General features: G+C 46.1%; 1 protein-coding gene across 4 annotated transcripts in view; it reads right to left on the bottom strand.

Moving 5' to 3' along the window:
* The window catches only part of LOC115091192 (laminin subunit beta-4-like), a 121,842-nt gene extending 114,077 nt beyond the window's left edge, over nucleotides 1-7,765 (bottom strand). The window contains exon 1 of one of the 4 annotated variants that reach the window (XM_029601214.1): nucleotides 7,631-7,765. The gene's annotated coding sequence lies outside the window, so the exon portion shown is untranslated. Of the gene's footprint in view, nucleotides 1-1,873; nucleotides 2,089-6,731; nucleotides 6,884-7,534 lie in introns of those variants that run through there. The other 3 variants (XM_029601215.1, XM_029601217.1, XM_029601216.1) reach the window with 3 other exon arrangements.
* Between the last annotated feature and the right edge of the window lie 6,181 nt (nucleotides 7,766-13,946).

The raw sequence follows: 13,946 nt of genomic DNA, 5'->3' as shown, positions 1-13,946 counted from the left end.
TGGGATATGCAGTGGCCACAAATACTTCTTGGCATATTCTTTGGCTGCTTCTAGTTGGTTTATGGCATGTGCTTTGCTCATCCATTGTCCTTAGTAGACGCATTGGCCATTGGTTGTTCTTGGTAAGTGAATAGATTTTTGCCACCTGTGTTAGTGGTTGGTTGACCTTGGTCTTATTTCTTGGCAGCTCATAGGCGCAGTTTTTAGCCTGAGCATTGTTGGCCATAGGTCAGACAGCCAACCACTATTGTTAGATCATTCATGGGGAAACACCAAATGAGATAAGTCTCCTTTACTCCCTTCTTCACATGAACACAAAGAAAATTTATAAGATTTTGCTGCTCTAGAAACATCTAGAATGCCGATGATTGGAAACTCCTGCTCGGTAATGATGAAGACAATAACAATGAGTCACTGCTCAAGTTTCAAACTCTTCACTCTCTCCTCTTGGAAGAAATCGGGTTTATCAGTTCATTCACATCAAATGAAAAGTAACAGCGTCAGGAAATACCTTCTGTTAAAGGTTTGACGATTTCTACTGTCTAGTAACAGTAAATATACTCAAGGTGACACGGGTTAAGCTTGGCATGAGCTCCGAGTCTTTTCCAGTATTAAAAAAAAAAAAAAAAAAGTTTTGCGCTCTGTTAACCAGGAATGTACAACAAATACTCAAGGGTTTTTTTTTTGGCTAATTTAGGAAAATCGGAGGTAGGTCTTTGTACTAAGCTGCCGTTTGTAAGCATCGTATCATTAGTCTTTGTCTAAATGCATGCTACCTAAGTTTATAACATGCTTGATAATTCCTGCACTAAACAGACACCGCCTTTCTTTTATTGATATCTACATCCTTTCAGACACCTTGCGGCAATGTCTCAAGCCATCACCTGGTGAAAAAAAAAAAAAAAATCCCTTCTCACTGTTTTGCCAAGCTGAAAGATATTTTATAATTGAATGGACAAAAGCGGCAACTTACCATCATCTGTAAAGATGAAAAGAGCTATAAAAAGGCAGCTGGATTGCTAAAGCTTCGCCAAAGATGAGGTTAGTTTCCATCTGGGAATTTTGCTTCACTTTTGTCTCTCTTTCCACATGGAACCCATCCGGCCCCACCATCAGGCAAAGAAGAGGAATGTTAGCGCGCTGTGTGACCGGCGCCCGGGCTTTTCAGTCCCGAATGTTACCGCGCTGTGTGACCGGCGCCCGGGCTTTTCAGTCCCGAATGTTACCGCGCTGTGTGACCGGCGCCCGGGCTTTTCAGTCCCGAATCTTACCGCGCTGTGTGACCGGCGCCCGGGCTTTTCAGTCCCGAATCTTACCGCGCTGTGTGACCGGCGCCTGGGCTTTTCAGCCCCGAATGTTACCGCGCTGTGTGACCGGCACCCGGGCATTTCAGTCCCGAATCTTACCGCGCTGTGTGACCGGCGCCCGGGCTTTTCAGCCCCGAATGTTACCGCGCTGTGTGACCGGCGCCCGGGCTTTTCAGCCCCGAATGTTACCGCGCTGTGTGACCGGCGCCCGGGCTTTTCAGCCCCGAATGTTACCGCGCTGTGTGACCGGCGCCCGGGCTTTTCAGTCCCGAATCTTACCGCGCTGTGTGACCGGCGCCTGGGCTTTTCAGCCCCGAATGTTACGGCGCTGTGTGACCGGTGCCCGGGCTTTTCAGCCCCGAATCTTACCGCGCTGTGTGACCGGTGCCCGGGCTTTTCAGCCCCGAATCGGTTCGATGCTAAAGTTGCTGAAAAGTCATCAGTTTTTGCCTCATTTACGTTTGCCCTTGGACTTGGCCAAGCTAGATCCCTGGGAGCTGTCACTGGCCTGGCCGGTTGTTAAAAGCAACTCATTCATTAGCAAAGAAAAAAAACCAAACCATTACCTCTAGCAATTGGACAACCTGCCCACCATGAAATCTCCAGAAGGCAAGCTTTGCTGTCTCCGTTGCAAGGTTTATTGCGAGAAATTAAGATGAAATCCTAAAATAGCCACTCTCAAATCAGCGAAGGCTTTTCTCTTTCTTCCTTCGGTTCTCCAGGAGCTTTGCGCACTTGGGAGCCCTGGCAAATGTTAACGTTCTGCCAACTTTCAGCGTGAGAACTCCGTCAGCATTAAAACAAACTGCTAATAGGGGAGCCAATAGGCAAAACTAACCGGACCATTGTCCCCTCCCGAAGGGTGAGGCAGGGTGAATGGAGTGCGATTCTTATTCAAATGTGCGCTGTCACTTTGCGAAGTGAGGTCTGAAAGGGGGACTCGTGGTTTCCAGGCTACTGGAATGCGGCCCTCAATTCTTTCTGCTCTGTGGATCAAATGGGGAACTAGAAAACCCCGTGATTTCCAGGAGGTTTTTTTTTTGGTTTGCAAAAGAGGCCTTGTCTGGCTGCGGGCTCACATGTGCAGAAACCTTAGTTACAGCAGGCTCGGCCATTATGGGATGGGGAAGAGGGGGGAGTACATGGAAGGGAAAGTGGGATTAGTGAGTGGGAGGAGGGGAGAGGAATGCAAACGTCTCAGAAGGGTGAGGGGAGAGCAATGCATCTTCCTTACTGTCTGTCGCTATTACTAATCATTTCTAGAGGGCTACAAGACGTACTCAGCTCTGTACAGATACACAGAGGACCCAGTCTCTGCTCCACGGAGTTTGCAATCTAGTCAAGCCATGCAGGCAAGACACTGGCTGAGCAAGTTGGCAGTGTATGAGTTAACTTCCTATTTCTCTTTTTCTTTACCTTATAACAGGCTGATACACTACAATCAGATATAAAACAAATGTACTTGACTAACAAATAACAGTAACACAGCAGAAAAGAGCTATGAAATAGCCATATGTGGGGTTTGCCCCTCTTTCGACCAGAGTGCTCTGCAAAGTGGACCCCACTGATACCCCAAGCTCCTCCAGTAGAAGTCTGCATGTTTTTCAAAACATGGAGGACTGGCTGTTAATGGTAATATTAAGCTTTTTCTCAAAACTGGAACCCAGCATGCTGTACTATTCAATACTTCAGAAACGGACATGGGATGAGAAATTGGTCTATCAATTGTTGACAACTGATAATAACTTCCACAGGGGAGAAAAAGCAATTATGATTATTTAGCCTATTACAGTTTGGCAAACTGAGGCACAGGAATGTAAAATGATCTACCACCGTTCACACAGAGAGCCAGGATTTGATGGCAGAACTTGCAGACACTCTCCTGTCTTGGCATCCATTGCTCTCACCACTACAACACTCCTCTTTCCTGTATTTCTGTGACCACAAGAATTTTCCAATCCTGAAGCTTCACATTTGGATTTTAGATTTGATTATTTGGCTTTCCAAACCTGCACTCAAGGCGAGTTACACTTAGAACAGATAAAGCCAGTATTTCTCTGCCTCAGGGATCACAAGGTGCATCAGTGGGAGAAATGGGATTGGAACCTTGATCCTCAGCTCACTGTTCTATTGGCAAGATTCTCTGTAGTGATCTTCTATGTGGCTGCAGAGTGTAGCACTATATAAACATTTAGTAGCAATGATTTTCTGGCTCTGGGAAATGTTCCTGGGTGCTAGATGCAACAGCAGGTGATAAGAGTGCCTCAGACAGTACTATACCCCTTTAGCATCATGCTAGAAGAGTTTTGCAAACTAAACATATTGAGTTCATCTGGATGAAGAAATTCAGCTGCAGAAGCTCATCTCCCAATTTTTTTGTGTGCTACGCTGATGCGATGGGAGGTGAGCATTCTCCTTTCTCAAAAGAGATTTTGACCCCTTGACTTTCTGACCTGAATACGAGAGTGTTCCTTACTATGCCTAGCACATACAAATTCAGCTACAAAAAGTCCATACAGATCAAGGCAGGGAAGGAAAAGGCATCCGCGAAAAGCCAGCAAACAAAGGAGCGTCCCAGCAGCACAGAGAGCTCTGCAAACACAGCGGGCCTGCAGTTCCCAGGAAACAGACAGGAATTAGCTTGTTTTGTCTGTGGCCAGCCATTCTGATAAAGGCAGCGGGGGGGGGGGGGGGAGTTTTCCTTGTCTTGTCTGCGGTGCCATCACTAGAAATGGACCAGTTTATGTACAGTAAGATTTAGTTTTCATGTGCAGTAGGAAACATTTTTAGCTGGGGAATGAAGAATGATAATTGGAGGGCACATCCATCTCTGAACAAAGTTCTTTCCCAGGTCCTGGCAGTGGGGGCTGTATAGATAACAAGAAGATGATTTTTTAGCGAATGGGCTGAAAAGCCAGCAGGCAGCGAGAAGGAGGCTGGTACCTTTCACTAGTGATTCGGGTCAACAAGGACTGACTGAGCTTGTCTAGATTTGTTCCATTGCATTACGTACTTATAGGGGCAGTTACAACCCTAATCACTTTGCTGGGCAGACTAGATGGACTTCTTTAGTCTTTATCTGCCGCCATTACCTATGTTACTATGGGGCCGATGCAATACAGTGCACTCAGCTGAGCGCACTGTTTAACCCACTGTCAGACGCGGGTTAAATAAGCGTTAATCCACTCCCTAACGCAATAGGGGGATTAGAGTCTATTTAACGCGCGTCCGACGCACAGTGAATGAGTGAGCGCTCATCGTGCAAATGCATGTGAATGAGGCTATTACTCATTCACTCCAAATGCAAAAAGATAAATGTGCGTCTCAGACGCACATTTATCGCTCAGATATTAACGCCTGCCTGGAGCAGGTGTTAATAGCTGAGCGCATTGAAAAGAAGTACAGAAAAGCGGAAAAAAAAACTGATTTTCTGTACTTCTTGTTTAAAGTAAAAAATAAATAAATAAATAACTCGGCAGACCGCCGAGTTATGAAAACCGACGTCGAGTTTACTGGTGTCGGTCTTCATAACCAGCAGCCACGGGGGGCTCACGTTAGCAAGAAGGTGCTAAGGTCGCGCAAGTGACTTTAGCACCTCCTTCCTAGTGCGACCCCCTCATTTACATATTGCATGGCACCCCTCCCCCCTTGCGGGCGCTATGCATGCGTTAAGAAAGTGGGCGCTGAAAAGTCAGCGCCCGCTTTCCGTGAAGATTATTGCATCGGCCCCTATGTTACTTCCAGCCTTCCTTCAGAAAGCAGGACAAAACCAGGACTGAATCACTGAATCACTTTATCTGGTCATGGTTGCATGACTGGATAGCTTTGTTTTTTCCCCCAATGTATTGTACAGGTTAGATCTGGCAAATGTGACCTAATTCCGCCCTGCTGCATTTCAATAATAACATGAGTACTGTACACTACTTCTTTCCTGCCGCATGCAACGCCAAGCACGCGAACCCTTTTGGAAAGTACCTGCTCTAGAGCTGACTGTGTACAAGTGAGAGTGGAGTGCTGTGCCTGGAAAGGTCATGCAGGTGGCATGAATGCTGCCGGATCCTTGCAAGGTCAAATTCAGTCGCTGCAGCCTGTTTTCATATTACTGCTACAGTTCCAGCCTGGGCACTGTTTAATGCAGTTATTGCGATGCCGATGATAATGCTCAGCCAGATCTGGAAATAAAATCCTTTTAACTTGACTCTAAGGTAGGGGAAGGCACTCAAGAGTCACAAACAGGTCTGGTTTTCAGGATATCCGCAATTAATATGTATTATATTTTGCATACGATGGAAGCAATGCATGCAAATGTTTCACGTGCATATCCATTGCGTATATCCTGAAAACCGGATCAGTATATGCCGGGCCGGTGCAAGAGTATTTAGTGCCCTTGGCAAACCTTCGGTCATGCACATCCTTCCCCATCATACCGATTGGCAGCAGTGGCTCCAGCGCAGTGCTCTTTTCTTTGGCAGTATTGACTCTGGCACAGCCCTTCTCTGGCCAGGCCTTGCACTGGCTGGATTTTGCCAGGACCGCCTGGTTTGCCTAATGGAAGCACTGGCCCTGAGTTTGTGGCACTTGAGGACTGGAGATGCCTACCGCTGCTCCAAAGACTTTCAAATATGTTCCAAAATGGCTTTAAACTATAAAAGGACCTGTTCTTGGTTCACAACAGAATATATTTAAGAGTGGATGGTGCAACAGTTTGGGGCAGATCTATTATTCTGACTTTGACATAACCTGCTCCAAGATGTGCAGAGGTTTTCAATGTTTTCTTTTCATAGGCTGCACACATTTGGTTTGTCTAATGACTCAGCCGGAGTGTTGTGCGCTGACATGCATCATCCTCAGGTGCAGTGTCTGCTCTTCAGGCTGGCTAGGGCTAGGGATGCTGGGCAGGCCACAATCCTAGACCCCCAAAGAGGAGAGGAGGGAATCCTAGTCTCTGCTCAACAGCAACACCTACTAGCCAGCTTGGATCATACTTGTGCCAGGTACCAGTGGGCACTGCTCCCCGTGCATCTTGGGCAGGGCACTGAGGCTGCATTGGCTGGGCCCAATGGGAGGAGTTAAAATGAGAGAAAGCCGCAGATAGGTGTGCATGAAAACTCATGGTAGCCCTAGTCTGAACCCAGTCTAATAGAGATGGAAACCCAAAGAAGCAGGGGGAAACTGTCAGGCAAATTTCCTCTCCATCCTTCCCCCCTGAAAAAACCCAACCCAAAAATCAAATATCATACATATTGGAAATATTTATATTTTATCACCACACCTCCACAGACCAAGGATAACATCATCAACTCCATGCAGTGAGCACTGCCTTCCTAAAAAAGCTCACGCCTGCATTAAAACAAATGCATTTCCCCGAGTAGCTACACACACGATTCTTTTGCTCATGGTGAACACGATGAATCAGTCACCCACCTTATTGCCCTTGCATCTATGTCACGTACAATAAACAGTGGGGATGCCTCCCAGTGGTGGTGCGTTCCATTTGCACAGCGCGCATTCAAACCAAGGGTCGAGAGGTGACCGCTGTCAATCCGAGGCAGGACTCTAGGGATCCTACCCTGCTAGGATGGGCCCACAGGACTCTGCTAGTTCTGTATTACAGATGAATACAGTAGATTTTATAGGACAATAAATCTTTACTTGAACAATCGGCCACTCCCAAGGTTGCATTACCTGCCCTCACATGGGTGAAAACTTGGATCATTCATTATCTGGCTGGCACATGCCTAGGACGGCATAAAGAATGTAAGGCCCTGTATTGTGTTTCAGGCTCCTGCTTAGGTTTGTTGTTTTTTTTAATATCCTTCCTGACAAATAAATACGGGTACAGTAAAAGAAAAATGTCTGGGTATTTGCCTTGATCGGTAACAATGAGGGAAATGTTCAGGCACAGGGGACAAAGTCCTCCTTGGCTATAAGGGATACTGATCTGCCGATTCCAGTCTGGTGCGAGTGCTCAGCAAGGAATAAGTTGCCATTCTGTGCTATACAGGGCCAAATACCCCAGCAGGACCAGGAAAAAAAAAATCTGCTCAAAAGGAGTTGCCCACGGAGGGCAAAGTTACAAAGCTTCCCGTTAGTAACTCTCTCATGCAGGTAAGAGAACGGCTGGACCCGAGCCTGCTAGAAACTTGTTCTTTTCAAAGCTCAGGAGAAGAAAGAGCTGGAGAGAGAGAGAAGGAGGCAGGAGAGCTCTTGTTTGGAAACAAACAAACCTGAGAGACTTTCCGAAGTCAGGCATTAAAAGGTGCAAGCTCGAGCCATAAACCCAAGGATGAAGAGGAAGCAGGCAGGCAGGGGGCTCTCCTTACCTGTAGCTGGCCCCAGGCTCCTTCCCAGTAGATGAACAGATGGAGAGTCCACGCTCCCTCCTTCCGCGCCGCGCTCTCCTCACATCTCTCCAGTCTCCTCCTCCTCCTGATCCTGATCTGGGGCTGGAAGGAAGCAGGAGCAGTGCTGGGCAATGGGAGGGCCCAGGCGGCTCGGGCCAGGTGAGCAGGCAAACCCGGGAGACGCGCCCGGCCTTTCCCAGCGGGGGGGGGAGGGGCAGTCCACGTGTGTGTGGTCCCTGCCAGCTTCCTTTCCACAAACAGTGGCGGCAGTGAGTAATACTGAGGGGACGCTCTGGAAGAGAGACAGCGCAGCGTGTTATTGTGAGGGGACTCACTGCACACCTCGGTGCTCTGCTGCCTCTATTCCGAAGGGCTTCCAGATGGCCCGAGATCAACGGGGACAGGCAGGCAGGCAGAGACAATCCTGCTTTTGCCCTGTTGCATTCAGGGACTTGTAGTTCCCGGCTCGCCAGAAGTCTATGGATGCAACAGGGCTACAACCAGGGTGGGCTCAGCTTGTCCCCCCTATGACAGGGAGCTATCTGAGCGTGCCTCGGGGAAGGGGGTTCATTTCCCCTCTGCAGAAATGTGCACGGATGAATCAGGATTTAACGCGGAGGGGGCTCTACATTGAAATGCTAAGATAGATGGTATAATAGGGACAGCGGTATCGGTGTGATTCAGTCACAAGGTGGACTACTGACTAAGGACTTTGTACACCAAAGTGAACATTTATTTATTTATATATATATATATATATATATATATATATATATATATATATATATATATATATATCTACATATTCTTCTATTTCACAGCTTCCAGATGGTTGTCCAGTGTGGAAAAGCACCTTTGCACCTGTTTAAGGTGAGTTTTTATACTGGAATAAGTGAGACTGAATATGCAACACTTTTCAGAGGAAACAGTGGGAGCTTTTGAATTTTCAATTACAGTAATTTTGCTAAGTCCTTTTGTGAGTAACACCTAAGCTTTGAACTAGGTAAAAAGAAGATATTTTGGATAGATGAGTGTAACCCCCATTTCGGTGGGTGTCCTGAATACAGGGGTTCATGATTATTCCGGGGCCACCATTTCTCTCGCTTACTCTCTTGTTTCTCTCAGTCCCTTGGCCCTAAGTGCCAGGATTCTTTTCAGTGGGGAGGAGGATTCAGCTTCCAGGGCCCAATGCACACAGGGGTGGCACAATTTACAGTCTCGCAGATGTACTCACAATTGGGATATTTTGGCTTTAGGGGCTGGGGTCTTAACTGGGGTCACAACATGACACTCGGGGCTGTGGTCTTTTCCTGCCCCTGGCTATGGCTGCAGCTGGTCCCTCTACTCCCTTCCAACTCCACAGGGGGGAGAAAGGTCCCCTTTGTGCTCCCAAGCCTGCTCTCTCCAAAGCGCACACAAGATAGTCCCTGCATCCACTTCCAAGAACAAATTATAACTAGAACGGAAACACTGTAGAACCATGGGCTGTGGCCGCTGAAAAGAATGCCAATCTATACACTCAGCAGCCCTCATCACATTGCACCCCACGAAGGAAAGCTGTAGATGACCCCCCCCCCCCCTCCCCCGTCAGGTAAAAGTATCTGGGATTCTCTGGAGGCCTGAACATCATGCCTATCGTTGATGGGAAGGGATGGCCTGGCACAGTGTACACACTGGCTAAGCTGACTAGGGTCGCTCTGGATATGGGTGGCCAGAACACAATGGTGGGCTGCCCAAACTGGAACGGGTTGGCCATGCTGGAACTCCCCATGGAAGTCACACAACTCACCATGACAGTACAGGCCTCTGCTGGTAAACACCAATGCACGTCTCCCTCTCTCGCTTTACTTTCAGATGACACAAGCTCTGGCTCTTGCTCTCCTTGTGCTAAGCTGGCTGCACTCTTCACCTGTGCCTCTCTATAACTCCTGAATAGCTGAAGATAGATGATGGACTTATTGACATCACACACTTGTGCACAGCTATCTTCTTCTACCTCTTTTGGCACATTTTCTCCCACCAAGCCATCCCATGGAGGGAGCAGCAGCCACCTTGTATACTTTACTTTCATGCTTTCTCTCTCCCAAACCACACACAGTTGTAAAACACCTCTCTTCCCTTCACCACCATCTGAGGCCACCCCATGGATGCCCTCGGGTCGCTGTTCAGGCACCATCTTTTGTAACCTCTTTTTTCATTAGGTGTCCTGAATACAGGGGTTCATGGTTGTCCCAGGGCCACCACTTCTCTCTCTTACTTTCTTTCTCATGTCTTCATGTCTCTCAATCCACTGGCCATGGGTGCTGGGGTTCCTGCCAGCAGGGAGGAGGATTCAGCCTCCAGGGCCAGTGCAAGGCTATTAAGTGTCCTAGGTGAATCTTCTGCCTTATGCCCGCCCACCCACCCACCCAGCCCCAGCCCCCCTCCCTCGGCCCAAACACACAAATAAAAATTATACATTTATAATAATAGCTTTTACATGAAAAATAACATTCAAAGTATAGGTTTCGGAGACAAACGTATCACTTATAGCAGTGCATGTAAATATAATATACATATTATATGTCAACCAGCAAACCCTGTTAAAAGGCCAAAAAAGCACTTGGAACCCATATGGTATTAGACCTATTGTAATACATATGGGGTGTAGGCTTGGTCCTCAAAGCCATGAGCAAAGTGAATTACAATTACAATATAGTAAATCTCCCATATCAAGTTAGCACTAAGTACCAGCAATCAAACAGTAATATTACCCCAGGCCCTAAAACACCAATACACTTCCTATCAGAAAACAGAAGCTGCTATAGAACCCTACACAGAAGCTATAAGCTAGCAGAATACATCAAATTTGATCACACATGCAGAATACAGAAAAAACCTCACCAAATACAGAATAAAGGTAAAAATGAAAAACGTTCATATAAAAACTGAACTGGAAACCATGACACTAGATTCTGGATGCAGTGCAATAATGGGAAAACAGAAGCACTTGCATTCTTCATAAAATATCAAAAAATAAAATGAAGAAATATAAAACATCAATAATAGTAAAAGGAATATTTAAAAAAAAAAGTAGACAAATAGAATGACATCCAATAATTAAAATTAAAAAAATGTTCCAACTCCAAAACAAAAATTGAAAAACAGCACACACATCAGATATTAACACCCAATGATTAAAAAGAAAACAAAGATATAAAATGAACCATTCATCATATCTGGGAACCTTTGGTTTCCAGATGCCCTGAGATTGTCATGGACTAGCTGATGAGTTGGAGAGTAGGGATTATTGTTCACAAACCTTCTCCTTTCTCTCTCATATATACACACATAATTATGGATGTTCGTTCTCTCTCACACACAAACACACACAGGCTCTCCCTTTCTCTCACTCACATGCACATTCCCTCATAGAGGCTCACACACACACACACACCTTCCCTCTGTCTCTCTCTCATACACCGCCTCATACAGACACTCTGTCGCTTGCAGACACACACACATACCTTCACACAGGCTTCTTCTCTCTCTGGCACATACACCCTTACACAGGCTCCCTTTCTCTCACACACACATACATCTGCACGCACACGCCCTCAGACAGACTTCATTTCTCTATCTCGCATACATACACAGACAGAGGAACCCTCACACAAACTCACATACACACACCCTTCCAATTTCTCTCTGGCCCACAGGTTCTCTTGGTCTCTCCTTCTTCTTTCTGCAGGCATATGGGCTCTGCCCCCAGCTCTCCCCAGCCTATCTCTTCTGTCTTCGGCCATTCCCAGGCCCCTCTCTGTCTCTTCTGCTACAAGCAGCCTGCCAAAGTCTCATCTCCCCTCTGCTGCACGTGGCCCACCCAGTCTCTGATCCTCTTGGCTGCAAGCAGGATGGGCTCCACTCACAGCCTGGTACTGAATCACTGATCCTCTTAGCCATGAGCGAGATGGGCACCACTCACAGTCCAGCGCCGAGTCGCTGATCCTCTTGGCCATGAGTAGGATGGGCTCTGCTTGCGGCCCCGCATGGCTGCTCTTTGCAGCCCCCTAATATTTGATGCCCCACGTGACTGCCTAGTTTGCCTAATGGAAGCGCCGGCCCTGACCCAAGGCACACAAGGGTGGCACAACTCACAGTCACTCAATCTTTATCTCTCTCAGATGTACTCATAACTGAGATGTCCTTGCTTCTTGGTGGGATACTCCAAACATAAAATTTACGTAACCAAAAAATTCTTCAAGTCCTATTAGCAAACAAAATCTCCAGTGAATCTTTTCACACAAAATAACAGTCCATGTGTACTTCTCTTCTCAATCCCCCTGAACTAAATCGCTAGGCAGAAACCCAGCATCCTCTGGTGGAAAGAATGTGGGCTCCTTGTGGGGCCTTGGATCGCCTTATCTCCTTCTACTAGATGGTAGAAATTGGACCTCTGAAGTTAGAGAGTCCCAAGATGCCCAAAAATTCAAAGTCTCTTCTCCCTCTCAAGGGGTCAAAGACTGGTTTCAGAAAATCCCTCCCAAACAACAGGAATAAAACTTCTCAAAGCTCAAAACTGCTTCCCTGCCAGATCACAGCTGTCCGTCCTTAGCTGGCTGGCAGGGAATCACCAGCACCCCCATTCTGACCTCCCACAGGTAAGAGTGGAAATCCTCCTGGGCAGGACTAGGCTCTAAAGAAAAATAAAACAGCTCTCCCCAAAATTCCTCTTCCACTCTCACAAAACCCTCCCTTCCAGACAACACCCGGGCCCCCTTCCGTGCTTATTACAAAGTTTAGTAATAGTCACCACACGACCATCAAAATTAGTGAGTAACCTTTATTTCTACTTATCCAAGTGGACTAACACAACCACCATAATTCATGCTTCTATGAAAATGAACTTTGGCCTGATTTGTTCATATAGCAGGTAATTTCCAAAGGGGCTTCTGTGAGTAAAATAATGGCATTGGGACTTGTGTGCATATGTTTTGATTTAAAAAGTATGTGCATAAATTCTCTTGGCAAAATTATGCACACCAAATACAGGTGTATCGCGTGTGCATAGTTTTGCTGGGATACTTTTCAAAGCAGACCTCTGTGCATGTTTGCTTTGAAAATTGGTATAATTTGGGTGCATAACAGCCTGTAAATCTATATAGCCTCTTATAAAATGACCCCCATAATTACAACTGTATCTTGTATCAGGTAAGTTGGCTCTTCCTCTATTCCAACTCTGTCCTTGCACCTTGCTGCCCTGTAGGCCTGCAGCAACCTTGGTGTGTTGGTGCCTCATGGTTCCTCTTTGGCCAGATTCTCCTGATTAGAAACCCACATTATTTAGGTTGCTTTAAATCTTAATCCTTGATTATTACTGTGTCAATTTTAACCATATTTCCTGAAATAAACACATTTCCTGAAACCTCCTGTTTGTTTTGTCTATGTGTCTTCACTACATTCATTGTAAACTTTACAGAGCAGGAACTCTCTTATGTGTGTCTGCCCAATTCTACATATGATAGTAGTGCTATAGAAACGATAAGTAGTAGTAGGTTATGTGATTGTATAAAATAAATAAAATAGTCTCAGGTTGTAATTGAATCTTGTGATGTAAGTTCTAGCTGTAAGTTTTCCTGTGCTGTTCTCAATATTCTGTTATGGCAAATGGATCAAGTTGATCAAAGTGGCCTCAGACACTTGGCTTTTAATATGAACTATTCCCTTGTTGGCCAAGGGCAATTACTGTCCAGCTGTAATATGTTTGATTCTTGGGCATTTTTGTTATTACTGTGCTTTTGTTATTACTGTTGCTGAGCTTTAGTATGTGTGGACAATTGTTATTTTGTTTTTAGGTGGATGGGGGCAGGGGGAGGTCCCATCAAGTTGCCATTGAGGTTGGTTGATAAGGACTTCTGTCTGAATTGAAACCAGAAGTCTTTTGGGACAATCTTTCCACAAAATCATGCAATGGTTGCTGGAGTTAGCAATCTAACCTGATCGCTGCTTAATTCTATGATCCAATTCCAATATAGGGCCTTGTCTGAAAAAGACTTTAACCCATTCTCTGCAGATGGAAATTATTGAATAAAGCCCGTATCAGGAACCAAATACTGCATCTCTTCCTCCTTTGCCTTCTCCAGGAGCATTTGGGATTTCTCCCTTAGGGCTGACGTCCTAAATTGCAGCAATGACCACACGCATGGCCTGTTACTGCAAGAATTTTTTCTTGCGATACCAGTTTATTTACATAATATGCAAATGAGCTTCATCGTGATTTTCTTGCAGTAAAGTCTGCATGTATTTCTGTGGAAAA

Source organism: Rhinatrema bivittatum, chromosome 4, assembly GCF_901001135.1.
Source record: "Rhinatrema bivittatum chromosome 4, aRhiBiv1.1, whole genome shotgun sequence".
NCBI lineage: Eukaryota > Metazoa > Chordata > Amphibia > Gymnophiona > Rhinatrematidae > Rhinatrema > Rhinatrema bivittatum.
The sequence above is the reverse complement of the archived record's forward strand: the minus strand, read 5'-3'. Positions and strand labels throughout refer to the sequence as shown.